We start from the raw sequence: 25,257 nt of genomic DNA on the forward strand, positions 1-25,257 counted from the left end.
GTTTTAGCCCATTGTCCTCTCGGGTCACATTTGGGAGGGTGGGAAGCAAAAGCTAGTGTGCAGGGCACCCCCCAGGCCTCTCTGCACCACCTACCCTGCTGGCACTGTTTTTCATTTACCCTTTAATTACAGCCTTCAATTTTAGCTCTCCAGCTGATCTCATTTAGCAGGAGCTTGTTGACAAATTCAAATGAACTCACTGCATAATTAAGATTCATGTAGATGCCTCCTATTGAAATATCCTCCCTCCTGTTAAGTTATTTATTTTGCTCCAAAGGCATGCTGATTTCACTTTGCACCCTCTCTGGGGACACGAAATACTGTGTAGCCTTGACTGAGTCTTAGTTGGGCCAGGCCCAGTCGTAAGAGCTTGATGTGTATGGCTTAATTTACTTATATGGATAACCCTCTTGGGGTTGTTGTGGAAATTAAGTTCTTAGAAACAGAAAGCGTTCGTTAAGCAGGACATGCTCCAAGAAAAGATGATTGTCATGAAAGCCCCTCTCACCCATTTTACAGATGAAAAAACAGCCACTAAACAACTCCTCCAAGGTCACCCAGGCAGCAGAGCGAGTCTTGGAACCCAAACCCTGTGGCTTTAGAGGCCGTGCCCTTAACCACTGTACACAGGACTTTTATTTGCTAGGAACTTATGAAAGTTTCAGATAAGACTGATTGTTCTCAAACTTTTATTTTGGACTCCTAATAGTCTCTCAAATGAGAAAAATAACCTTCTCCCATTTAAATTCCTTTGCATGGTTCTTCAGAAACAATTATAAATAAATTTGCAGTTACTGAATGCTGCCCTTATCCACATTGTAAAACAAAAAACAGGAGCAATGAGTTGACTCTTACCTAACATTATGGAGTCTATCTGGGTATCAGACCCCAAATCTCTTCTCTCAAAAGGTAAAATTTCTCTACAGGTGAAAATCTCTGTCATTCTCTCTTTTTCTTTTTTAATTTTTCTTCTTTACCCCAGTTATCCAGATCACCCATCACTTCCTTATTTGCGGTTCTGAATTGTGAATCCTGCAGGTTGCAAAACAAGAGTGATTAATCTGGCTGACTTCACACATGTTAACGGCAGGCCAGGACTCAAGTTAGAGTGAGCCTACAGGGCTCTTCCCACCTGAGTGTGAATTTAGTCCACATTCCTTCGGAAAAACCTTGCCTTCCTGCCAAATGTTACAAGCAAAAGTTAAAAGACTGGTGGGGGAGAGGCTATGCGTATTCATGTTAGCGATATAAATTTGTTATTATGTATTATAATAACCACAGCGATACTTTTACTTTACCAGGCCCTTTGGCCTGAGGATTATAACATGTTACAAATCATACCTATCTTCTACACACCCACCAAGTAAGGAATATTGTACTAACTGGGGTACTAAAAGGATTAACTATTGACTTAAGGTTAAAAACCAATAAGCTAAGGGAACCAGAGGAGTATACGGTATAAGAGTTGGATCAATATAAATAGACTGTTTAACAAGTAAACACTGGAGTCAAAATCAAGTGTGCCCCAGCCCACAGTTCAAGGTTTATCAGTGGATAAACCAAAGCAATATGAGAGGGGACCTGAGTTCTCAAACTGGAAAGTCTTTAAGAACATAGCTGAATTTTATTTTATATACACGTGAAGTATGCCCTCAGAATGGATGGAGAAGGAACCTGCCCTTTGGTTTCTCTTAATGTTTACAATTAACAAGAAAAAATAAATAAAAAACAGAAGTAGCATCAAAAGAGAGCTGAGGGAAGAAATTAGGAGTCTCATCCCACATCAGGGAAGTTGGGGGAATATGGCTTTTAGGGGTTTGGCAATAACTGAATCTGTACGTGTTGAAATGAGGGGAGAAAGAAAAGGAAAACCAGCACCTTGCTCTAGGTTTCCCAGACAATTCAGAATGAGCAAAGCCAGCATGCCCTGTCAACTCCCCTGAAGATACATAGCTCTCAGGATTTCCGAAATGCTTGCCTCAGAACCGGGAACGGCAACTTCTTCGAGAAGGCTCACAAATATAAATAGAAGTCATTTACAATCATAGAAAGAAATGTTTTGATGCATCACAAACTGAGTTCCTACTGCTGGAGGAAAGAATCGTGCTAAAGGGAGCTCGGTGGGGAGCCCTAAGCCGGGACACTGGAAGAGTGACATCAGCAGAGTGGCACCCGGGAGGGTGCAGCAGATTTGATGGGGACCAGGCCACACCTGACAAGGGCAGTCAGTCGGAACTGTCCCCGGGGTGTGATGTGCCCATCCCCTGCAGAATCTCGGGATCGTGGGGAAGTGATGTTGAGGGCTTCATTCAAGTCTGCACTTCGCAGAGGAAGCAGAGCACAGAGCAAAATCTGATGCAAAAATGCAGAAAGCCAAGATTTCGGCCTAGAAGACAAGGATCTTCACTCTCAAATTGCTGTTGGGGCAGGCAGGTGAGAGGAAGTCCTTCTCTGCAGTCATTTTCACGTTCTTCCCAAGGCTCCGCAGTGAGGACGTCCAGGCTTCTGTGTGGGGGTCAGATGTTGTGAAGCACGCTGCAGGTATTTTTATGAAGAAGTGGTTAGCACCCTGGCCTTCCCTGACCCCCACCCTCGCAGCCATGGAACAGGACTAGCACAGGCCACAGAACTCCTTGCTCTCTCGAAAGCATTCCTTCCCTTCACGCTGACAATGACTCTGTGAGCAGGAATGTCCGTGGAAAGCAGTCACAGGACAAAGCCGCAGCTGTCTCTCAGGTTGCCGTCTCTGCTTATCAGACCTGCAATAGCTAAAAAGAGAGAGAGAGAAAAGAAAAAGAAAGAAATTACAAGGGGAAAAGCTGTTAGCAGCCCATCCCCCACCCCATGTCTTGGCTGAGAGGCTGGGGTGCATCATGCTTCACTCTTTTTTCTGTGTTAATGACACTAGATAAGAAGACACTGTGATGATTTCACCCATATGTGGAATCCAATGAACAAACTGAACTAACAAGCAAAACGGAGGCAGACTCACAGATAGAGAGCAGGCTGACAGCTAAGCGGGTGGGGGACCGGTAGTTAGGGGGTGGCAGGATGGAGCATAGAGGAAAAAGGACTCGTGGGCATGGACAACACTGTGGTGATTGTGGGGGGAGGGGGTATAAAAGGGATAAATGGTAATGGGAAAAAGCACAATTAAAAAAAGAATGGTAAACTCTATGTTAACAATTTAAAATGTTACTTTTCCTTTATTTAGAATGACATTAAATAGCAAATATTTTTTTAAAAAAGCAACTATGTAGCCACTGGCATAAAGCCACCCAAATTGCCTGAGGCAGTCCCCTGTAGCTCCCAGAGCCATGAGAGAGAGCAAAAGTGTTAAAGGATGATATTTTCTTCTCTTTATTCGTGTTTAATATACATGGGGCCAAAGGGTATGCGGTACTGCAGTGCCAAGCACTTGGCAGGCGGTGAGAAAAACCCATCATGGACAGCCAAAGCCTTGCTCTGGCCACTGGGGAATGGGCCAGGGCCAGGTGACTCAGTGAGCCCCAACAATATTTAGACACAAGTCAAAGGAGCACCTGGGTTAATCTTTGCATGAATTAAGTTATTGATTTTTTTTCTTTCAAACTGCAAGAAGCAATAATGTGATTTGCTACAGGCCAAGCAACATTGAAATGCACACCTATAAAGTCCAAACTCACCTCTCCTCCTCTCCTTCCCTGTCCACCAGGTGACTATTACGAATAGTTTATTATTTTTACTTACCTGGGACATTTTTTTTTCATTGCTTTCAGACAGAGAGAAGGGCGGGGAGAGAGAGAGGGAGAGAAACATCGTTGTAAGAGAGAAACACTGACCGGCTGCCTCCTCTACGCTCCCTGACAGGGACCAAACTTGCAAGCTAGGCATGTGCGCTGACCAGGAATTCAGCCCACGACCTTTCAGTTCACGGGACAACGCTGCAACCAACTGAGTCACATCGGCCAGGGATAGTGTGTATTCTCTCAGCTACGCTTCAGTATAACCAACCAAGCAAGCACATCTGTATCATATTGAGATTTTTAAAAATTTTACTCCATATCCAATCCTATTAGCGGTACTTTCATAATACATCCAGAACCTGGCCACTCGCCGCCTCCAAGGTCACCACCCTGGCCTGAGAAGCAGCATCTCTGGCCTGGATTATTGGCGTACCCTCCTAAATGGCCTTCCTTTGCTCTTTAGGATTGTTTAAAACAAAAGATGCATGTCCCTTCTTTGCCTAAACTACCTAAATAGTCCCCTCTGCCTCCAAGTCAAAGTTGAAGTGTTAGGTAGGATAGATAGCCAACCAAGGCAAGAAGGAGGAGAGAGACATGTCTCACCCACCGGCTCAGCGGTCCTGAGCCTGGTCCGGCAATATTGCCAGGTGTGCCAACAGCACAGGACACACCATGCTAACACGGGAGGAGGGCAGTCCTTGAAATTCTATGAATCATCTCCACCCTCTGGGAAAGAAAGCCTTTGAAACTGTGCTTTCATCCCAAGACCTGAAAGGCGGGAAAGGGCCCACAGTGCCCAAAGGAAGAATCCCATTAACACCTTTGGTTATTCACGCCCCCCGCTAAAGCTGGCACCCCCTTTATCTGTCAGTCAATGCGTACCATATTTTGCTGTGTATAATACACATCCACGTTTTTGGCCCAAACTTTCAGGAAAAAAATCTTTTGTTTTAATTTTTTTAATTCAATTTTTTAAGTGTTTATATTTAGATACTTGTTTTTTGTATTATAAAGAAATTTTAGCATTTATTTTTGGACATACAGTACAAGAAATTTTATGTAACAAGTAATTACAAAACACAAGAACAGGTCCAAGGTACAAGAAAGTTTATGTACCAGTAATATTTACGATATTTACACATTATAGAAGGCCAAGAACTCTGTCACTCAATATCAGGAGTATCATCTTCTTCAGTTTCTACATTTCTGGTGAATTCTGAAGAGTCACTTCCCTCATCCTGGAAAATTTCATTGTGCTCAGTTCCATCCATAGCATTACTGATGCCACATTGTTTAAACGATCTTAGGATCCAATCACAAACCTGGGCGATGGATGCTTCCTTGATCCTGCCTGTAGGTGTTAAATCACTACCAGCTGACTGCATCCAGGGCGTCCACTCTTTCTTCATTAGGACCTTAAAGGGCTTGTTTACTGACGCATCAAGTGGTAGCAGTTGGCTGGTTAGCCCACCAGGTATCACAGCAAGTTGGGTTTTGAAATCCAAGTCCACTGCGATTGCTTTTGCATTTTGTGCAACATGGGCTTTGAAATGATCAAAAACAAGCAAAGCTGGTTTTTTTTTTTAATAATCCTCCAGGCCTTGGTGATCAGACTTTGTTAAACCAGATTTTCATGCCTTCTTCATTCATCCATCCCTTTTCATGCACACGGACATTAACTCCACTTGGAATTGTTTCTTTCAGGAACATTTTTCTTGTAAAGATGATCACTGGTGGTAGCTTTGTCCCGTCTGCACAACAGGCTAGAACAACAGTGAGATGTGTTTTCTCCTGACCACTCGTTCTAACAGCCACGGTCTCTGCTCCTTTGGCGCCCACGGTTCTGTTGGATGGCACATCAAGTGTGAGTGGGACCTCGTCCTTATTGGTGATTTGGGACAGCTCAGAGTTGTCTTTTGAAGATTGATAACATAAGAATGAAATTCCAAAATGTGATTCTCACAGGCTGCTGGAAGATTTGGGGCAAGTTTTGTTCATGTCCTCATGCTCAAACCTTCTCTCTTCATGAAGTTAAAGCACCATTTAGGTGTCCCTGAGAAATCACCAATGTTTTTTTCTCGTGCAATCCTTTTATCTTCTTGTATCATCTTGGTGGAAGCAGAGATCCCAGTTTGATGCTGCTCCAGAATCCTGGTCTTCACCTCCTGCTCCACCTCCGGCCTCTTCGGAGGTTTCCCTGGCATTGCCTTCTTCTGTCTTGCCATCTGAAGAAGCAATTCTTCCTGTTGCCTCCAGTCTGATGACACTCTCTATGGGAGGAGGCCCAAAGTGCCTATCAGCAGCTCTGTTGCCGTGCTTTTTCACATATTTAATAACTTTTAGCTTAAAGCTTGCAGTGTACAAAAACCGTTGTGACATTTTCCAAGGGATTTTCCAATAATTTCTCCCACCTAAAGTGTGTGAAGGGAAATGTCACGCTGTTCACCCTATGGTAGTAAAATTGGCATCACCTATCTTATCAACTGGGTAACAATCAGCATCACCTGTCTTATCAATTGGGTAACAATCTGCATCATCTGTCCTACTCTGTGGGTAACAATATGTGTTTCATGTCATTGAATAGTTGGCTAAAACTGCTTTCATTGCAAGTTCATCATAAGTTCAACAAAACCAATTATCATATTCCAGGGTATTATTTTGCATATGATATCATTGTTGCTTTCTATACTTACACTTGTAATGCATAAGCATAAATAAAAGAATTAAAAACATTTACATAGACACGGAATTAGTACTACCCACGTATAATGCGCATCCTTATTTTTCCCTCAAAAATTTGGACAAAAAAGTGAGCTTTATACACAGTGAAATATGTTAACTTCCTCACCCCCATCCTGTCAACTATTTAATTCCTCAGAACAAAGGACTCACTCTTCTCTTGCCACCCATGCCCTTGCCACCCTTGCTCTTGCCTTTCTCTCCCACCTCGGCAAGGCCCATTCTCTTCCATGAGAACATATCACCCATAAACCCTGCTTACATGCTCATATACTTGTTGATCTGTAACTCTTTACTGTGTTGGCAAGAAGCGAGTTTCTCTCATCACAAAAGTCCTCATCCTACCCCACAAGCCCTGCTCTCCTGCCTCATCTGGGACCTCCAACTCCTTTTCCAGTGCATTCTGTGCTCCAGTCTGAGCCCCAGCCCCCTGCTCATGTTCCTCAAATGCACCAGTCACACTGCCCCCAAGGACCTTGGCTAGAGCCGGCCTCCTGTGCTCAGAAAGCCCTTGCACAGATCTCACGAGGACTCTGTCCCTCGTTTCCCTCAACCCTTCAGTCAAATGTCACCTTCTCACCCTGCAGACACTGTTTTAAATTTTTTTTTAAAAAATGCTATGCCTTCCCCTCTGTCTCCCCTTCACCTCCATTTTATTTTGTTCACAGTAGTGGCCACCTTCTGACATGGAATGTAATTTTCTTAATTTATAGTTTCTCCCCTAACTAGAATGTATGCAGAGGTTTTCATCTGTTTATTATTTCAAGGGCCTAGATCAGTGCCAGGAACACAGTTCATGCACAATAAATGTTGAATGATTAAAACAATTATTTTTGCATAATTATTGAAAAGTATTGCATGATATCCCATAGGTGTGTGTTCTATAATTTATTCACTCTTGATGCGGAACTAAAGAATAACAACAAGACTTCTAGCCAAGATGGAGGCATAGGTAAACACACTGTGCTTCATTGTACAACCAAAAGAAGGACAATGACAAATTTAAAAACAAAAAACAACCAGAACTGACAGAAAATCTAACTGTATGGAAATCCAACAACCAAGAACTTCAAGAAGAAACATTCATCCAGACAGGTAGGAGGGGCAGAGATGGGCAACTGGGCGGACAGGACTTGTGGCAAGGTGGTAGCTGCCTGAGTGGGCAGTCCCACATTTGCAGGCAGATAAATGGGGAGGAACAATTGGGAAGCAAGACAGACCATGAAACCCAGGGTTCCAGCACAGGGAAATAAAGCCTCAAAACCTCTGACTGAAAAAACCTGTGAGGTGTGAGGTGGCAGGAGAAACTCCCAGCCTCACAGGAGGGTTCGTTGGAGAGACCCACAGGGTCCTAGAATGCACACAAGCCCACCCACACGGGAATCAGCACCAGCAGGGCCCAATTTGCTTGTGGGTAGCAAGGGAAGTGACAGAAAGCTGACAGAGAACTGACCAAGAGGCATTGTTCCCTCTCAGACCCCTCCCCAACATAAGTGCCACAACACAGAGATGTGGGTTGTCAGGCCCTGGAGAATACCTAAGGTTCTGCTCCGTACTACATCACAGGCATGACGAGACGACAACAACCAAAAAATGGCCCAAATGAAAGAACAGATCAAAGCTCCAGGAAAAATACAACTAAGTGACAAAGAGATAGCCCATCTATCAGATGCACAGTACAGAACACTGGTAATCAGGATGCTCACAGAATTGGTTGAGTATGGTTAGAAAATAGAGGAAAAAGTGAAGGCTATGAAAAGTGAAATAAAGGAAAATGTACAGGTAACTAACAGTGAAGGGAAGGAAACTGGAACTCAAATCAATAGTTTGGACCAGAAGGAAAAAAAAAGCATTCAACCAGAACAGAATGAAGAAACAAGAAATCGAAAAAAAATGAGGAGAGGCTTAGGAACCTCTGGGACAGCTTTAAACATTCCAACATCCAAATCATAGTGGTGCCAGAAGGAGAAGAGGAAGAGCAAGAAATTGTAAACTTATTTGAAAAAATAACGAAGGAGAACTTCCCCAATCTGGCAAAGGAAATACACTTCCAGGAAGTACAGAAAGTTCAGAGAGTCCCAAAGAAGTTGGACTCAAGGAAGCACAACCAAGGCACAGATTAAAGATAAGGAAAGAATCTTAAAAGCAGAAAGAGAAAAGGAGACAGTTACCTACAAAGAGTGCCAATAAGGCTATCAGCTGATTTCTCAAAAGAAACCTTATAGGCAAGAAGGGGCTAGAAAAGATATATTCCAAGTTATGAAAGGCAAGGACCTACATACAAGATTACTCTATCCAGCAAAGCTTTCACTTAGAATGGAAGGGCAAATAAAGTGCTCCCCAGGTAAGTTCAAATTAAAGGAGTTCATCATCACCAAGCCCTTATTATGTGAAATGTTGAAGGGACTTATGTAAGAAAAAGATCAAAACTATGAACAGTAAAATGACAACAAACTCACAACTATCAACAACTGAACCTAAAAACAAAAACAAAAACAAAAACAAACTAAGCAAACAACTAGAACAGGAACAGAATCACAGAAATGGAGATCACATGGAGGGTTATCAGCAGTGAAGGAGAGGGGGGAGAATGGGGGAAAACGTACAGGGAATAAGTAGCACAAATGGCAGGTAGAAAATAGACAGGGGCATGTTAAGAATAGTATAGGAAATGGAGAAGCCAAAGAACTTATATGTATGACCCATGGACATGAACTAAAGGGGGCAATGCGGACGGGAAGAAATGTTCAGGGTGGAGGGGAGTAAAGGGCAGGGGGATGAGACAACTGTGATGGCATAGTCACACATTTTAAAATATATTTTAAAAATAAAATAAATAAGTAAAAAAGAAGGAACAACAGAAATAGATCCTGACGAAGACATGAAATCTGACACGTGGAGGAGAATGAGGAAATTGCAGAGCCCAGGGATGGTGCCTCAACCACAGCATGCATTAAGACCATAACTTTTCCAACATAACAGCATGTTCTCTCAGTGTCGCCTGGCACCAGTGGTCTTACCCATACTATTGCAATACTGAAAAATAATAATAATAATAATAATAATAACAGTAACAATAATAGAGTAGAAATGCAAAGTAAAAATAATTTTGGTCAAACCTCATGATTTTGGAAAAGTCACTCTTCACCTTTTGCTTTTCTTTGTTTCTAGTACCCATGTGAGAACTAACACAGGCCAGGGTCTTAGGAGAGACGGACGTGAGAAATCCAAGGGTTCGTGTAAGGTCAAGGCCCTCTGCCCTCTACTGTACCGATTCTGTCAGCCATACACCTTTGACCTATAATTCATCTGCTCACTGTTGCTCCTTCTACAGCCTCCCAGCCTCAGTTACATGCTGTCAGGTTGCTAGGGAAACAATAAAGGGCGGATATGGCTTGGGCGAGGAAGGGATTAGAATACCCACACTGCTGGGTGAAGCTTATTTAGGTATCCAAGTGGGGGGAGGATATACACTCCAAGAATTACTGTCATTGTTCTCATGTCTCTAATGGTCTGTAAATATTCAAGCCTCTCTAGTTACTGAAGTTCAACAGCCTTACAAAACAATTGAGTCCAGCTGGGGGTGGGGGGAACAGTCCTCCAGGCATTCAACTGAAATGCACAATATAAAATTCAACTCAGTTGATAAACCTCTAGCTCATATTTGAAAATTTTTTTCTATTGATTTTTAGAGAGAAAGAGGAAAGGAGAGAGAAATTTCATTTGTTGTTCAGCTTATTGATACATTCATTGGTTGATTCTTGTATGTGCTACAACAGGGGATCAAACTCTTAACCTTGGTGCATTGGAACAACGCTCTAAATATCTGAGCTACCCACCAGGGTGGGCATTTGAAATTTTTGCCATCCAAGCATATTTCTCCTTCCCCTGGTTCTCCCTCTCCTCAGAAAAGTCAAAGATTCTTTTGACCTATGCAAGAGTATCCCACCATTACTGCAGTATTGGCTCCACCCACTCAGTTAGATTGGCAGCTAGATTCCCTCCTTCACTATCTGGCTAAATACCAGTCCCCTGGCCCCAGTAGTTCAGCTCCAGGCTCCGCCTTTTTCCAAGTGCTGTGGCCCAGAGGTGAGGGTGGGGATGGAGGGCAGTGATGGCAAGGGATCCCATGTGGCTGTTGCCATGGTGTTTTGCTGTCAAATGAAATCCCAGTGTGGATGACTAAGTAGACCTTATGTGCAGCAAATTTTACATGCATGTGCTCATTCATTCAATTCATCCAATAAATACTTATCAAGACTTGTGGCATAGGTAATGCTTAAACTACACTTAAAAGAAATGAATCACTTCCTAACAATAGAAGGGAAAGCACTAGGAGAGGCGGAGAGAAGGGAAGGTGACATCTGTTTTCAGATCTCTGGGAAAGCTGCTAGAACCAACACCAGTTGGTGGGAACCTAGAAATGTGCATGAAGTTTGACCCCACTCTCCACTTTAGTGTCAAAGGCACACCGAGCCCACCCCGTCCCACCCATCTTCAGGGTGCTTCTTTGCTGAAGGTGGCAGGCTGTGACTTCAGAACCCTCTCTCTCACCGCCCTCCCCCACCCATGTCCTGTCAGTGTGCTTTCACTCCCTCCTCTTTCCCCCTTCAGGGTCAGATACTCTACTCTCGGAAAATGACTCAGACTAAGGCCTGCATCACCATTACCGCACTCCCAAGGGGATCCAGCACTTTCACAAGAGATAAGAAGCCCTTATCCAACAACTGGTGTTGGACCTCAGACTGCAGGGTGCTTGGTGGGGCAGGCGTTGAATGTTGCTAGAATTGCACCCACCTCATCTGGGTGTGGGGTCTACTCCCCCTTCCTTATGGTTTTGTTTGTGGTTTCCGTTTAAAATGCAAGCTCTTGGAGGGCAGCTTTGTCCATCTTGTTTACCTCTAAGTCCAGCGCCTAGATCAGTGTCTGGCCTAGAGTGGACACCCAAAAAAGACTGGTTAGTTGTCCATTTCTAGTGCCCTTCAGGACACATCTGAAACATTGAGGAAGAGGAGGCAAGAAAGCCTGGAATTTTTTAAATAAATAGATTTTTTTTTCACATGAACTATTGTTGGAAAAACATTTAAATGACCAAATTGAAAACATTGTAATTCTGTGCCCAGTCAATTGTCAATATAGTGACATAAACCCATCCAGGTTTCTATCCATGTCTGCATCTCTCTTCTTGTGTATGTGTGTGTGTGTGTATATACTTTAACCAAAAAATTATACTGTCCTTAGCTTATAATTTGCTTTTTAAAGACAATAAATCACAAACATTCATCATGTAATAGTGTGTTTTATAATCTTTTTTCTATTTTATTTTTATTTCTTTTAGCATCTTTTTTTAAATTGAATTTATTGGGGTTACATTGGCTAATAAAATTACATAGGTCTAAGGTCTGTAATTTTATAAGACATAATCTGTACATTGCTTTGTGTGTTCACCACCCCAACTCATAGCTCTTTCCTCACTTTTTATCCCACCTTACCTTCTCCTGCCTCCCCCCACCCTCTCATACACCCTCTGGTAACGACCATAGTGTTGTCTATGAGGTTTCTTTAGATTTTTAATCTTTTTTTAAAGATTTTGTTTATTTTTTAGACAGAGGGGGAGGGAGGGAGAAAGAGAGGCAGAGAAACATCAGCCAGTTGCCCCTCATTTGTGCCTCAACTAGGACCAAACTCACAACTCAGGCGTGAGCCCCGACCGGGAATTGAACCAGCAACTTTTTGCTTTGCTGGTTGATGCCCAATCAGTTGAGCCACACTGGTCAGTCTGTTCTGTAAAATTGTAATAATCTAGCACCTAGACGTACTAGCAGACCCTGGTCTACAGATTCTCTATTGATGGACACTAGGTTGTTCTAATTTTTCACTCTTATTTATAAAACCACAGCTACGAATGTATTTATCATTGAATCTCTGTGTTTGTTATTCCCTCATACAAGTGAAAACACTACCATCATTAAACATTGACAGTATTTATTGAGCACACTCTCTGTGCCAGGGCACTGACATTACTTTATTTAATCCTCCCCCAGACCCTATTATTTACAGATGAAAAAACTGACTGAAGATACTGAGTAACTAACCCGGAACTACTATTAGTCATGTCTTATTTTTTGATACATATTGCCACACTGTCTTCTGGAAAGGCATTCTGGAATGCTTCGGGAATTACGTGGGAACTTGCTGCTTCAGGCACACCCTCTATTACGGGGGAGTTTACACAACTTCCTTTTGTGAACTATTTCCGCGTTTTATTGACCCATCCACATTTGTTTTTCCATTATGTTTATCCAAACCTTTGTGATAATTTAATCACCTTGTACTACCCGGCAGTGAAGTATCTTTTGATGCAGCCTCTACTCAGTACAGCACTCCAGAGAAGCAGTATCGGCCTGGGCTCAGAGTCCTGAAACACACATTTGAACACTGATTTCATCTTTTCCCAGAGTGGGGTCCCTGGGCACATCAGTCAACTTACCCAAGCCTTGGTTTCCATAGAAGATGACAAAAGTAATACCAACCTAGCCCTGGCCAGGCGGCTCGGTCGGTTGGAGCATCATCCCATATACCAAAGGGTTGTGGGTTTGATCCCAGTTCCAGGCACATGTGGGAGGCAGCAGATCAGATATTTGTCTCTCACATCTCTCTCTCCCCCTCACCCTCTCTCTCTCTCTGTCTCTCTCTCTCTCAAATCAATAAACATATCCTGGGGTGAAGATTTAAAAACATTTATTTTAATAATAATAATAACACCGACCTCATCTCCCAGAGTTGTGAGGGCGGGGTGGGAAAACGGAATCGAAGAGCTCTGCCTGCTGGAAGGAACAGCGAGGATGCGAGTGTCAGCAGCAGCAGCAGCAACATCACAGTCGCAAACCTGAGGTCTGTTACCTCGCTCTTTATTCAGACCTTTGCCTGAATTAGATATCAGTGCTTTTAATAAATAAAAGCAACCAGAGAGAAGGAAAATAAAACATAGGAGGAAAAGAAAGACAGAAGAAAACAGAGGTCAGAAAGGAATGAACGGTGGTATTGGGGACACTCGAGGGAACACCCTGTAAGAAGGAGGAGTTCATTGAAATGTGGAACAGGCTGAATGGAACTGGATCATACAGACCGGCGCCTGTATTCAGAGGGTGGTGCATCAGAAAAAGGACTCACCGGGAAATCTAACCAGGCCTGTATAAACCTGCAGGCTTCACCCGCAGTTAACTTTGCATCTCGTCTTCCTAATCTTTAAAATGAATTCTATAATTATCAGAAGTATTCTATCAAATTCCTTTGTTCCTTGGACTCAGGAAATTTCTTGTCCTCTTTCCAAGAGCCTAGAATTCAAGAACACTGCATGCTCACCCTGCAGGGAAAAAGGAATAGGTTTATAGCACCTGGTATCTGTTATTCAGTACTGGTCCAAACCACATTTTGTCTTTCTGGCCACCACATCATAGCCCCAAGTGAAGGTTTTACAGGAGGCCCTGTTGGTATTGCCAGCAAGGTCTAACAGGCTTGAGAAAACCCGCTGTACAGAGAAGTTAAATTTTTTAATTTAATTTCTGCTTGTTAATCAGTCATTCCAAAATGAAAGAAAAAGACATTAATCTAATACAGGCCTTGAGACAAAGCAGAAGATTAAAGTTAGCTTCTCAGTCAGGAAGAATTCTGAGGATAGCACAAAGAGAAGGGGAAATGGATAATTGATAATAAGCATGACATGTCAGAAAGAAACTTGAATGGTTTCTAAATGGAACTATTCTCTCCCATAATTTCTTAAAGATGCACTTTTCCCCCCTAAAAAGGAATATGAGACTAATAGCTTTCCTTCCCCTCTTATTTAAATAAGAGAGCTGAAAGACACTTCACTGCCAGATTATTCTAACATTACTACTTGGTTTTCAAAAGGCAAAACAAAGGATGTTTCTATGAATGGTTTGAGACTTAAAATGCAAATAACTGCATACTTTACAAAACTGTGGGTTGGGGGAGCTGAGCCCTGAAGATTGGGCCATGAGGTTTATTCAATCACTAATTTTTCTAGAATGAGGAAGCCTAAAAAGCAGTTTGGTGCGGTATCTCAGACTTGCTCACACAGAAAACTGGGACCTATTGTCTAGAAGTCCATCGTGTTAGATTGAAAAGATTTGTCTTAAATCAGTTAGACATACAGTTGGGCAACGATTCTCATGAGGAAATCCAATTCCTGGAACCAAATAAATGAAAAAATTTGTTCACTGATAGTCGGCTACACATCTTGTAAGTGGTATTTTGGAAAGATATTTATTGGAAACGATGGGAATGTAACTGAAGTTAATGAAGTGGAACGTCCTGGTTGCAGAGGCTGACCTGGGTTTTACGCAGTTACCCTGAAGGCTTGTGTTGTGGGAAAATACCCCGAATTGACAGCCAACTCAGCTGTTATTGGAGGCATGTGCAGGAAAAGGGAGATGGGCTGTGAGTCTCCTCTTCTGGGAACACTCTGGGGGAAGGCTGTAAGGGTGCTGGGATGGGGACAGTCCTACATGGCCTCACCTTGCAGGGGCAGAAGGAAACAAGGGTGTCGGCGGGGAGAACAGAGTGGGACTGAGAAGCCACAGGGAAGATGTGCAGCGAGGGTCGCAGCCTCCATCGGCAGCCCTGCTCTGTGGGCCATGGAGCACTGTGGTCCCCAGCCTTCCCCACAGGGGGAGTGGACACACCTCTGGGTGAAACGGTTCCCCCTTCAGCGTGCTCTGAAATCCCCACGTATTTCTATAACAGCGAAAACGCAGACTCCTGTGCAAAGCATGTGAGCTGTTTTCAGAAATGTTGAAATAAATGAAAACTCGATTACTCATTCATATCTTGGAAATTTTTAATTTACCAGAAGTTATGCCTTTCGAAGGAACTCTAATGAAATACGTACAGTTATTGTTGTATGAACAGTGGAGACAGGGATACAGGGAAATGCATGCAAAGGTTTTAATTCATGAATGTGTTTCACAAGTACTTACTGAGCGCCTACCCACTCTGTGCAAAGTGCTGTACTTGAAGGAGAGCCCTTCAAAGAGGCTGAAGACAACATCCCTCTCCCCAGGGGCTTACAGGGAGGTTCAGAATCTAAGGCCTGAACCGCAGGGAAGGTAACGCCTAACAGAAGGCGGGACACAAATGCCAAATGAAAAGTAGAGTCAACTCTAAGTGCCAGGAGAAGGCAGAGAAGAAAGAAGACTTCTGAGGAGGCTCAACGCTACCTGAGAGGTGCCTGAGTAGAACATTGCAAACGGTACAGACAGCAAGAGGGGAAGGAGTGTGCAGGGAGGGGGAGCAGGGGCCAAGAAAGGGCCCAGAAGGTGACCAGCTAGAGGATGAGGACACCCCACACGGGAAAATTGCAAAGAGGACTCGCAGTCGGGAACCAGAGTCTCGCAAGACCAACCATCTCACCTCCAGCTCGGCAGACTGCCGTAATGAAAGAACCCTCCAGAAGAAATTTAAAGCCCCTCTGAGCTCTATTTCCATGTGGTCATTTCCCTCAAAAAATACACCAGTTAATTCTTTTTCCTAATGAATTTTACCTGGCCCATCCTTCTTCCTCTTCCCCTGAGAATCATTTGCTCCACTGTAGTCCTGGGACTCTCCCTTCCATCCCGGTATTTCTGGCCCCACGCTCTCCTTTTTCTTTGTTCAACGCCCTGCTTTTGAGATGCACGTCCATTATCGTTTTTACTTTCCATTTTCATACGGAGAAGACAAATACCCTTCTCTTTCTTGTTATTCTTGGAACGATCTATTTTCCTCCTGGAAACTTTTAGGATTTTTCTTTTTATTCCCCATGTATGGATATTTCATGATGAAGCACATTAGTGGGAGTCTTTTTCTTTTTTTATTCCATTGTACTGGGTCCTTGGTGGGTTCTTCCTATCAGAAAACTAAAATTCTTCTGTTCTGAGATGATTACTTGTATTATTTTAATATCTTTCCCCTTCTCTCAGGATTTTTGTTTTGTTTTATTTTATTTGTTGTTGGTTTATGGGGGAGGTTGTTTGTTTCTATCTCTGGAATCCTTATTATCTACTACATCGATTTTCCAGGTGTTCTACTTTTTTCTCTCTACTTTTTACACTGGGTTTTCTGTGAGGGTTGTTGTTTTTTTGTCTTTTTGTTTTATAGCCAAAAAGATTTCTCCAACTTTATCTTCCTTCATATTTCACACTTCCATGAATTCTTTCTCGTCTTTGACAGCTATTTTTACTAGTATGATGGTCCTATTCTATGGATGCATTAAGTTCTCTGGACTCTTTAAAGATGTTAATAATAGATTTTTAATGTTTTCTTCTATTCCCTGATTATCTCTCTTTCCAAAAACAATCTCCTCAACTCAGGTAGCCACACAAGCTCTGCCTGGTCTCCCTCCCCTCCGTCACAGCCTCCAAAGTCTGCAGAGGCAGTAGCTGGAACACTCACAGGACTCAGTACATTTGTTTTTCTGTCTCTCCGGAATCGCTGTCCTTCGTTACCAGATGTCCATTGTTTCACAGATCGTTGCTTTATGTATTTCATCAGGGTTTGGTTGTTTCCGTTAGGAAGATATATTCAGTTCCCCTTATTCCTTTTTAGGAAGAAACAAGGGGTATGTGTATGTGTGTGTGTGTGTGTGTGTTCTTACTACTTTTGCAAAAGCAGATACATTTTTGAGATCTCTTATTAATAGTTTTTTTAAATTGTATCTTCTTAGTTTCCTTGATATAATATTTATATCTGTTACACATACTTTCATCTAGCTGTAACAGACTGTGCATAGCAATCCTGTCTTGATATAGTGTCAAGAGTGGAAAACCTTTTTTAAAGTTTCTAGTGTTTTCCCCTTAAGCCTAATGATGACAGGACTGGAAAAATGTATTTTGTCATCATTTGGTTAAAAAAAAAAAGTATCCGTTTAGTATAGTTTTCCTACGTATTCACATACGTGTTTGTGTTTTTAAATAGGAACGAAATATTGAACTTCATTAAATGTCTTTTGGCCATTCATTGAGATGAACATTTATGTTAGTGCCGTGCGTTATCACGACCTATGTTACGTACTGAGCTTACTTTTTAAAAACAAAGCCGCTTGCTGTATTTTACTGTTGTTTTGCTGAATTATGCATTTTTAATATTTAGTTTAGGGTTTGTCATCCCTAGACTTAAATGAGATTGGAGGATAGGTTTGTTATTTATTTATTTTTTTAGTGCTATTTTTGTAAAGTTTTGGTACAATGTTACTTTGGCTTTCTAAAAATAATTTGAAAGACCTGAATATTTCTCAATGCTCTGAAACAATTTAAATAGCACTGGAATTATTTGTTACTTAAAGACACAAAGCATTCTAGCCCTGACATTTTCAACAATGACTCACAGGTATGGGAGTCAGGGAGGTGGATGAATAGTTCTTTAATGAGGTTTTCAATGTCTTTTGTGGTGGTTCTGTTTTATGTCTGTATATCTTCTGAAGTTAATGTAGTTACTTAGAAAATTATCCTCTCATCTAAGCCTCCAAGTACATTTGCATATTGTCTTGCAAGGTGCGGTGTAGCAATGCTTCAAATACCTTCACAATGTGTGGCTGTCCCTAACTTCTCTAACTTCATAATTATGTAAATGATGGGTGAAGACTTTTTTCTTTTGTCTTCTTGATTAAGCTGGGTAGGGGTGTGCACATGGTTACGATGTAATGGGCTCTGAGGTAGACATGCCTGGACTGGATCCCATATGCATCCCCATTTGTCCTTAGTGTCCTCACCTGTCAGTGAATTCACCCATTAGAACAGATTAGGTAACGCCATGGAAACACAGGACATCGACAACTCAATGACTTGCAGCTCCATCTTGCTCATGTTAACTGCAGGTCAGCTTCATCTTGGCTCCTTGTCCCACTCTCTCCAGGCCCCCAACTAACCAAGTGGCCTCTTTGTGAAATGTTGCCTGACTCTTGGCAGAGAGGCAAAAGGAAAGGACGCAGAGGATCACATGCTGGCTCTTAAAGCTTCTGTTCAGAAGTGATACACATCACTTCTGATCAGATTTCACTGGCCAAAGCAAGATATGGCCAAGCCTGTATCAGTGAGACAGATAAATTTAATCCTCCCCTAGGAGAGTCTGCAAGTATCTTAAGGGATTATACAGTCTGCCACAGTAGATGACATTAATAAACTTGTGAGGATTAATCTACATAACATCCTCTGCCCAGTGCTTAAACAGAGTAAAAACTTACTAAATTATTCCATTCAACAAATATTACAGAACACTGCTATATGCTATGCTAGGCACCGGGGAGGTAGTATAATTGCAGGGGTTCTCAGTTACAAACCCATTCTAGCCAGTTTAGTCCGCAGAACTGAACAATTAATGTATATTAGCTATCTTCCAGAATCTGCGGGGAATGTGAGGGGCAGAGAATCTGGGTTGGAGGCTTGCACAGTAGAATCACAACGCTGCTTCGGGCAGAACCCACTGTCCCACAATGGGCGCGAACACCGCAGCTGGTTCCAATGTTGCTAAATTTCAGATGCCAGAGCCTTCACCACCACTGTCCTCTAAGATCTGGATGCCTTCACCACCACCCTGGCCAAAAGATGGAGTCCTCATGGTACCTGCTTCTTCACATAACTGCTTTTCAATTAGTCGCACACAGGTCAGTGTGGCTGGTAGAACCTGGGCACCTTGCCTGAACTCTAGTTGTGAGGGAAGCTATGTAAGTTAGTTCTAGATTCTTCCTTAAAGACACAGGATTCATAATACAGAAAATTAGCTGAATTTAAGTAGGCGGTTTAAAATACCGGATGACCACAATACATGATAAACATCTACTACCCAGGTATGAGGGAAAAAGTGGACGTGGACTTTACCCTCATGGAACTTTGTAGTTCAGTTGAGATACTCATATTAATCAAAATTCAATCAAATATAAATGTATTACTGGACAAGGGGCCTGACCCTGTGCAGGTCTGCCTAGGGCCAGCTGTTGTGTGTACGTTCTTCACTTTGTGTAGGAAGGATTTCACGACAGGAGTTCAGGTGACTATGAAGGTACGTTTATTAAAGCTGGGGGCAGTGAAACAAGGAAGGGCTGAGCATAGAAGCAACAGGAGAGCCTAAGGCTGGACTGCCTTAGCTCACTGAGAAGTCAGAGAAAAGGGGGCTTTGGGGACAGGTTCAGGGGATTAGCCTGGGACAAGCTGCCAGCTGCCCATTGCCTTAGAGTTTAGGAGACACGTGCCTGTGAAGAAAGAAGTGAGGAAGAAGAAGGGAAAGGGAATGGCTGGGGCTGCTCCCCAGAGGGAGAGCGCTTGCCCTGGGTCCTTTGTCTTGAGGTTTTTGTCTCCTTCCTGCAGGCAGGGAATCTCAGGGGAGGTCTCAGGAGAGGGTTTCAGCAGAATATTCATCTGTCCTCCAGGTGTGCCCTTTCAGGGTCATGGTCTCCACTGATCGGTCAGTGACAGGGCTGGGGGACATTAGTCATTGTGGCTGGTCCCGCTCAGTTTTGCTGCCTTTCTGGGCCTGGAGCTGAAATACAACTGAGGCCTAAATGTTATCTCTAGGGAGATGAACTTCTATAACTGGCTGTAAATTGCTCAACCATTGTGCTCAGCTATCTGTCTCAGTTCCCTATTCCACTTGTCAAGGAGTTTTCCTAGCTTCTTACCACTCTGTCTCCTAAGGAGGTATGCACGGTCTATTTATAGCATAGGGCATATAATAGTTAGGCCTAGTAAGATGGTCAAAGCTTCCCCAAGGAAGCGGTAATTGAGGTGAGAACTGAAGAAAGAGTAGGATAGTTTTCTCACCAGACAGAAGGTGAGAACAGAGCCTAAGAGGCAAAGGGAATGGTTTGTGCAAAGGCCCCTGTCAGGAAGGAGCTGGGATCCCCTCGAAGGGCTGTAAGAGAAGTCACTGAGTCGGGTGGGTGGAAATCCTGCAGTAAGAAAGCACTGGAGAGGTCGGCGAGGCTGCGCCTCAGAATCCTCACAGAGCTCTGAGGATCTGGTTTCTTGCGCCCATCACCCCTCGGCCCCCAGCCCAGGTTAGTGAAAAACAAAACAGAAACATGCTTAAACATTCTCCAGGAACTCTAATGCATAGTTAGGACTGGGAAGCATCAGTCTAGCCTAGCATTCCCCTTTAGAGAGACCTTTCAAATGGTATTAGCAAGACAGTGAGAGAAAAGGGGTGAGTGACAAGAGATAATCAATATTTTTTAAACACCTACCATTTGCCATGCACTGTGCATAGGGGACTTACATAAATTACCTCATGTTGGCGTATTTTTAAATTTTTTAATTATATTTTATTGATTATGCTATTACAGTTGTTCTCATTTTTGCCCCTTTGCGCCCCTCTACCCAGCACCTCCTACTCCCTCAGGCAATTCCCCCACCATTGTTCATGCCCAAGGCTCATGCAGGTAAGTTCTTTGGTTGCTCCATTTCCTGTACTGTACTTTACATCCCCAGGGCTATCCTGTAACTATCTATTGTACTTCTTAATCCCCTCACCTCTTCACCCACTCCCCCATGTCCCCCTCCCATCTGGCAACCATCAAAACAGACTCCATATCCATCATTCTGTCTCTGTTCTTCTTGTTTGCTTAGTTTGTTTTTTAGATTCAATTGTTGATACATATGTATCTATTGCCATTTTATTGTTCATAGTTTTGATCTTCTTTTCCTTAAATAAGTTCTTTTAACATTTCATATAATAAAGGTTTGGTGATGATGAACTCCTTTAGTTTTTTCTTGTCTGAGAAACTCTTTATCTGGCTTTCGATTCTAAATGATAGCTTTGCTGGGTAGAACAATCTTGGCTGTAGGCCCTTGCTTTTCATCACTTTGAATATTTCTTGCCTTTTAGCCTGCAAAATTTCTTTTGAGAAATCAGCTGACAGTCTTATGGGAACTCCCCTGTGGCTAACTAACTTCTTTTCTTTTGCTGCTTTCAATATTCTCTCTTTATCTTCCACCAACTCAATCCCTGCTGGGTTTTGCAGCTAGAAGTTGTGGGAACTTCTCATCCTCTCCCCGGAACCCTGGGCTGAGGGACCTGGTGTGGGGCTGGGACTCCTCACTCTTGAGATATCCCTCCTGAATTTTTATCCACCACACGTGAGGGAGGGACCAATCCAATCTGTGTCTGTGCCCGTTGTACCAGTCTGGGTGGATGTGGTTTCCTTAATCACATAGTTGTCAGACTTTCATTCAACTCAATTTCTGACAGTTCTGAGTGATGGTTGTTCTATATTTTAGTTGTAATTTTGATGTGGTTGTGCAAAGAGGTGCCCACGCTGCCTACACTGCCATCGTGACTGGAAGTCCACGTTGGTGTATTAACCCAAATGAGAGAACCACTTCTTAGTAAAGTTAAGTAATTTATGCAAACTCATACAGGTGATCAGGAATGGGAACAAGCTTTGACCTAATGCCTCTCTCATTCCAAACCCCACAGCCTGGTCTTCCCATTACACTTTGTTCCCACAACAGCAGATTGTGGGAACAATGCACCAGGCCAGCAATCCTCCAAGTGTGGTGCTGAAACCAGCAGCAGCAACCAGTTTAACAGAAGTTTGTTAAAAGTGCAAATTCCCAGACCCACCCAGACCTACTGAATTAGAAACTCTGGGGGTGAGGCCCACAGAGCGATCTGTGTCTTAATTTGTCTTCCTTGTACGAGTGATGCCCAGCAGATTCTGAGAGCCAGTGCATGAGACCAGTGGTTCTCCAGGGAATTTGATGAAAGGCCTCTGACCTTACAGGGACTAGTTTCCTAGCCTCTCTTCTTCCAACATGAAAAGCAGTCTTAGAAGTGCTTCTCAGCTCCTTCTTTCTTTCCGCTGGGTAATGTTCCATTGTGTAAATGTGCCACAGTTTTTTGATCCACTCATTTACTGATAGGCACTTAGGTTGCTTCCAGCACTTGGCTATTGTAAATTGTGCTGCTATGAACATTGGGGTGCATAGGTTCTTTTGGATTGGTGTTTCAGGGTTCTTAGAGTATAATCCCAGCAGTGGAATTGCTGGGTCATAAGGCAGTTCCATTTTTAATTGTTGAGGAAATTCCATACTGTTTTCCACAGGGGCTGTACCAGTCTGCATCCCCACCAACAGTGCACTAGGGTTCCCTTTTCTCCACAACCTCTCCAGCACTTGTTGTTTGTTGATTTGTTTATGATGGCCGTTCTGACCCGTGTGAAGTTGGAGAGCATTATGCTAAGTAAAATAGCCAGTCGGTGAAAGACAAATAACACACGATCTCACCTATAAGTAGAACCTAATCAACAAAACAAAGAAGCAAGCAAAATATAACCAGAGACATCGAAATAAAGGACAAACTGACAGTAACCAGAGGGGAAGGGGAAGAGGATAACAGAAGGGGGTGTAGGGGCGAAGGCTCATCAAGGAACATGTATAAAGGACACATGGATAAAGCCAAACGGGGGTGGGAATGAGGTGGGAGGCGGGGGGTTGTGGGGCGGGGCGGGGGGAGTGGAGGAAAATGGAGACAACTGTACTTGAACAACAATTTTTTTTTAAGTGCTTCTCAGGAAGGACCCCACATTGCTGCCAGGAATCCATGGTCAGCAGCAGCACAGTAGCTACTGGTATGTTCACAGATGTTATTGCCCTGACTTAAAAATAGTCCAGCAGAACCCTGCCCCAAGGGCCCATGAGTAACAGCGTGTGCATTCTCAGCTCCTCTGGAGAACAGAGAGCACGGGAGGAATATAAAGGCAAACTTCCTGTCCCTTTTTACTTAGAAGAATATAGAACCGGGGAGTGGCTTTAGAGCTCAAGGGAGGATTCTCACTATCCTTAATAGAGAAAATCCAGCAGAGGGGCCCTAAAGAGCAGAGATTCTGCAGGGAAGCATGAATCAGTCGATTACGTGTGTGTGTTTTAAAACAATATTAGCCCTGAGACCTTTGAAAGATCACAGTGGCGGTGTGATGGGCAGGCAAATCAAGGGAGAAAGATGCAGTTCATGGGGTGCCTGGAGTGAATAGAAAATGGTGTGCCATTCGGCCCATCTGGGTCTGCCTGACTGAGCAGTTTGGGGGGTTGTTAAATACCCATGAGGTGCTACCTTTTTCACATTGGCTGGTAGAGCTTCCTCCTCTCTATGTCCTTCCCAATTTCAGCCATTGCCTTCTCCCGCCAGGGCCCCAGACAAGTTCAAGGTTTCCCTAAAGCATCCCACTCAGGAACAGTGACCCAGTTTACCGTGGCCTGAGAGAGCCTGGCATTTGGGAATTGCAGGGTTAGGTCACACTAACTCTTTGTCATTTGCTCTAGACATGTGTCAAATGTCAGCTTGGGGCCAAGACAGAGCCCAGAACGGAGATTAAGGTGGCAACACCAGCTATACAAACTTTACTTTGGCTCCAAATCCTAAAGCACAATTATGCTGAACCATGAATTTTCAAACAGGGCACTGGGAAGTTCGGAGAGTTGGTAGAGGAAAAAATGAGGTTAAGCAGAACCAAAAGCCATCAATTGCTTTAGTCAACAGTGATGGAAAAAAAGGAACACTCAGTCAGTTATGCCCACGGGAATTGTGCTTGTTTCTCTGCTCACTGCAGAGCCAGGCCAGCCTGTGAAATCTCAGTAGCCTCTATTCATGTGGTAACAAAAGAAAGAGTGAGAAGAACAATATATTTGCTTTTCACTAAGCAGGTGCCACAGGTGGGTGTCAGGGTCTCTTTCTTTTCCTGGAGAACAGTTTGGTTTTCCCCTCACCCCCTCCCAATCCAGTGCTGGTTACAGAGGAAGGGCTTGGATTCTGGGTGAGTATTTCTCTGTAACAATGCTTACATAGCAATGCACAATTTATGAATTACACTCCAATGTTCACATAAAGAATGAAAGTGGGGACTAGGCTGATGCTAAAACACAAGCTGAATTATTTAGTGGACTTCATCACATGACTGCCTCTGCTTGCCCTTAAAACTAGCACCAGCCTCTCACAGAAGAAGAAAATTAACTTCGAGATTAAAGAATCCCAGCCACGTGAATCGAGCTCAGCATTCCTCAGTCAGAGAGGTCAAGAGACATTGCTCTATGTTTTGCGGGTTTCCCCAACTCGCAACTATTCTTGCGGCTCCTTCATCTGTCTCCTTCCTGGGCCCTCCCCACTGCAAAACTGAGGACCTTGCTCTCAAATGCATATAGGTTCCCACTCCGTGCTATGCTCTGTGCCAGACGATTTACATTTTTCTCTTAATTCTTACAACCTTCCAGTATCATATCTTTTGTTTTGGTTGTATAAAAAGAATATTGAGCCAGCAGGAGAACAAGTAATCAGTTTTATAGGTGGTACCGAGCAGAGCTCTGATTTGAACCCAGAACTTTTGATCCCAAAGTTCCTACCACAGTAAAATGACATTTATGAACAAGGCCTGCCTTTTCAGAGCACATAGAGGATAACAAAATGCAGATAAACCAAGATTTTATTTTCTAAAGTCCAGGGTGTGTGCTTTGGGGTATTTAGAGAAACCCCAACCAGCAGATGCTGGTTGCTTCCCCTTAAACTGGTTTACTCCATTTAATCTCACATGAAAATTATTTCCCTAGCTGACACTCCCAGAGATTCAGGCACAGCCACACCTCATTCATCTTAACATATCTTACCGTGACACCACCAGCAAAATCCGGCAGGAAAGTACAACTCAGCCCAGGATGGACTTAAAATGTGGAGCAAAGTGAAGCATACTTCTTACACTGTCAGGCTAGAGCCTTTGAGGAAACATTTTAATGGGCTATAAGTGAAAAGCCTGCAG

This window comes from Desmodus rotundus, chromosome 11, assembly GCF_022682495.2.
Source record: "Desmodus rotundus isolate HL8 chromosome 11, HLdesRot8A.1, whole genome shotgun sequence".
In the NCBI taxonomy this organism is placed as follows: Eukaryota; Metazoa; Chordata; class Mammalia; order Chiroptera; family Phyllostomidae; genus Desmodus; species Desmodus rotundus.